Genomic DNA, 4312 nt, shown 5'->3' on the forward strand with positions numbered 1-4312 from the left:
CAATGAGGAGATTGTCATGGACTCGATGTCCGATTCGTCGGATTGGTCGACATCCGACGATTCCGACATTGATGAGTTGTTGCAAGACGACAACGTCGAGATGATGAGCCTCCTCATCGACGTGCAATCGTTTGAATACCGCGTGAAGCTGATGGATCAGAGGAGAGGGTCGAAGATGGGGCGAGTCACCATCTACCAGAACCGCGCTCTTGGACACGAGCATTTGATGGAAGACTACTTCGCGGAGGTACCTACATACCCTCCTCGTCTCTTCCGCAGAAGGTACCGAATGCAGCATAGTTTGTTTGTGAAGATTGTCACCGATTGTGAGGCCGCCTCCTATTACTTTAAACGCCGTAGATCCGCCGCCGGTATCATGGGGTTTAGTGCATATCAAAAGATATCGGCGGCAATGCGGGTACTCGCTTATGGCATACCCGCGGATTATACCGACGAGTATCTTCGTATTGGGCAAGATACAACCACGGAGTCAGTCCGTAGGTTTGCCAAGTTGGTCATCCGGTTGTACGGTGAGCAGTATCTTCGGGCACCAAACGAGGAAGATACAAAGAGATTAATGGAAATGAATGAAAAAAGGGGATGGACGGGGATGCTTGGTAGTCTTGATTGCATGCATTGGAGGTGGAAAAATTGCCCAAAGGCATGGCACGGAATGTATTGCGGTAAAAGTCGTGATGCTACCATTGTGCTTGAGGCCGTAGCATCTCAGGACACATGGATTTGGCATGCATTCTTTGGGTTGCCGGGAACACTCAATGATATCAATATCCTCAATAGATCTCCTTTGTTCAAAAGATTAATTTCTGGGGATGCTCCAGCTTGCAACTACAAAATCATGGACAATGAGTACTCAATGGGATACTATCTCACCGATGGCATCTATCCCGAATGGGCAACTCTTGTGAAGTCCATCAAGGAGAAAAATGGGGTGCCCTTAACAAGAAAAGAGGCTCATTTCACAAAGGCACAAGAGGCAGCCCGCAAGGATATTGAGAGAGCTTTCGGTGTTTTGCAAGCAAGGTTTGCCATAGTTCGTGGTCCAGCTCGGTTTTGGGACAAAAAAACCTTGGCGAACATCATGAAATGTTGTGTGATTCTACACAACATGATCCTAGAGGATGAGAGAGGGTTAAACCTCCCTTGTTTCTATGACAATGTTGGTACCCGTGTGCAACCGGAAAGAAACCCTTCTCGCATACACGCTTTTCTTCAAGCACATCGTGAGATTGAGGATGCAACCACTCATGGTCGGCTCCGGGATGATCTAGTAGAGCACCACTGACAGTTGGATGGGCGGCGCATTGGCCCATGATGTATCTTTGTTTTACTTTTCTATGTCCTATTTGATTCGAACAATTAGTGTAATTTGCTCAAACATTGTTGTAATAATTTGAATGATTATTGTTTTATTCGGTGTTGTAATAATAACTAGAATGATTATTGTTTTATGTCAAATGTGATGGAATTTGTGATATGTCATATGATGAAATGTGATGAAATGTGTGATATATGAAATGACAGTTTTAAAGGTTGGGGTTGAGGCAAAGACTAGAACCCTCAAATCCAACCCTTAAAGTAGTTTAAGGGTTGGGTTTGAGGGTTCTAGTCTTTGCCCCTGTTTTTCAACCCTTAAAAGTGTCAGAAACTGGCACTTCTCAACCCTTAAAACTGCTATAAAGGTTTGAGGGTTTGAGGGTTCTACTAGTAATGCTCTTAGTCCGTGAGGTCCGTGAGCTTGCTTGCTCGCGGAAGGGGGCAGGAGGGAGCCAGCCGGGTATAAGAAGAGGTTGTGGGCGGACGGGAGAAGGCATCTTTGCGCTTGGGGCAATGACGCAACTAATGAGGTTATACCGAGGCACGTCAATTGCTGGTTGAAAACTATTTCCAAACCCCCTCTTTGGCCCTTATGGGTCACTGAGAATTTCTGGAAGGGCTCCTTCTCTTCGGAGTGGGAAAAGCCCTACAAAACTAATTCAAATTTCACTATATTTTGGCCTGACTGAACACATGATTCTGAGATTTGATATAGCTCAAGGATTTTTCTGTTTACTTATATACTCTTTTTAGCAAGCAGTCGTGAGATACATACGCTTAGGAAACCGCTTCCCAATCTAAACGAAAAGCCGCTTCCCCTGCTGTGTTGGCGTATTGCCCTAATTATCTCATATCAAACATGTACGCTTTGATGGCCTTATTAATTGTACAAAGCTCCAAGAATCCTCATGTACATGTATTTACATAGGTCTAATAATGGTAAACCATGAATCCTCCTACACATGTTCACCAGTAAAGCAATTGGCTTTGATGCTCCAAGAACAATATTCAGTAGAATAGCAGTAGGGGGACATAGTAAATTTCAACAGATAGGAGGGAAGCTGTGTCGTGATGGGACTGAACCAGGGAGCCCCATCCGACCACGACAGAGGGCTTGACTAATATTATGACAATTAATATTAAAAAAATATTATGACAATTCATGTTTATGGAAATATAACATACTACTTTACCATCAAAAGATAGCATAATACTAAAATGTTGTGAAATCCCAAACACCAAATAACCCCTTGCACGTGATGATATCATCAAGGAACAAACATTGTTTTGTCTGCAATTAGGACACAAATAGAAGACTAACAGTCTGGAAGATACACTAACCAATAGTTGCGGTAAATAAGTAGTTCAAAAAACAAGAAAACTTGAAAAAACACGGTTCAAGAAGCAAGCTAAGTTGAATGGTTCAGTATGTGTGCGTCAGTTCTTCTATATGGGTCAATACCTTCTTCTATTGTCAATACCTTTTAACTGTATATTCGAGTACACCGAGAGTCGATATATGCATGCAAGAAATCCATGTACAGAATTTTGTGAAGCCAATTGAAATGCATCCATATCTATATGTCAAACACATTAAAGTTGTTTGATAAATTTTTACATAGAATTAGGCCAGGGACAACTATAGATGACAGAAACATGAGATGCACCAAAAAAAAAGATTCATTCTTTAATACCATCTGAAATGAAGATATTTCTATCTAGGGTATCATAGTGGAAAAATTGTACATGTAAAAAGGAGTTGACACTTATATTAACAGAGGTCAGACATAATCAAGTCGGCATTTGAGATTATCTTTGGGTTCTCCATCCTTACAGATTCTTCCAGCTTAGTTCTAATGACCGGGCTTAGACTAAGAATATACAAGCATTAGAATTGTGTCACGCCTGCATCCAGTGATGAAGTAGACTCAGAGATGCCCAGGGCATATCGGTAGTGAGTCGTCAGGTGTGTGTGTATGCATGTGTTACGCCACTGCAACCTGTGCCGATCCCCTACCTTCCGGATCGCCGCACTATGTTTGCCCAAATGTTGAGTGAAACCTATGTTGTTCCATCTTTAGCATCCTAAAATACAAATACTTAATGAGGCAGATAGAGAAAAGAGCAGAGAAGAGGAAGTAAATTATGATCCCAAGAAAACAAAAGGAAAAGGTAATATTAATTTCGACGTGGCATCAATAGCATGGTTGGAAAATACAACTGCAGTTGTTCGAGACCAACTAATATCGCAGGTAAATCATGTGCATTGAAGTTCACAAACGACATCATTTCCATATTTGAGCAACGGAACCTATAAACTCGACACACGAACAAATGTTTGTTTAAGGTTTAATAACCATTTTGACACTGAGATGAGTTGTAATAACCATTTTGGCACCAAGCCTCTCTATAAATTTAGATACAACAATCCTGCACCGGCATGGCTAATGAAAATTCTGGGTGCCATAAAGCATACCAATTTGATCTTAAATATTTTAAATCATCATGAAAAATACAAATGGCAAAAAACAATGAACTGATTTACAGTATCCATATGAGCGGCACAAAAAGAACTACAATTGAAGGGAAAGGATAAATAGAACATGTGCAATAACTAAATATAGACAAAAGTTAACATTTACCAAATGGAAACAAAATCATAAATCACGTACACATACAACTGGAGGTATAGTTTGGAGGATGTAAGGGCATATTTATCCCCAAGGTGTTTTGGTGATTGATGACAATGCTTTTGCGGACTAATCATGTGCGTTGAGATTTTCAGAGATTCATCCTTTGGTACGAGACGATTCCCTCCGCTCGGTGTTTTATTCAAGACGGTGCAGCTCCTTCGTTTCTCTGTTGGTGGACTAGTTTCATAGGAGTCACCGTACTATCAAGAGGGGATCCGCTTTGGTAAGGCTAGGGTGGAATCAACACGTACACATCCTTATCGCTCCCGCTGATCGTTCCCGCT

At 41.6% G+C, this 4312-nt stretch overlaps 1 non-coding gene across 1 annotated transcript; it reads left to right on the forward strand.

The window, feature by feature from the left end:
* The first annotated feature begins 1830 nt into the window (after nt 1-1830).
* Nucleotides 1831-1981, forward strand: LOC119342308. The gene has a single exon (XR_005165522.1). It is a non-coding gene; the product is annotated as a U4 spliceosomal RNA (small nuclear RNA).
* The last annotated feature ends 2331 nt before the right edge of the window (nt 1982-4312 follow it).

This window comes from Triticum dicoccoides, chromosome 7B, assembly GCF_002162155.2.
Source record: "Triticum dicoccoides isolate Atlit2015 ecotype Zavitan chromosome 7B, WEW_v2.0, whole genome shotgun sequence".
Taxonomy (NCBI): Eukaryota; Viridiplantae; Streptophyta; class Magnoliopsida; order Poales; family Poaceae; genus Triticum; species Triticum dicoccoides.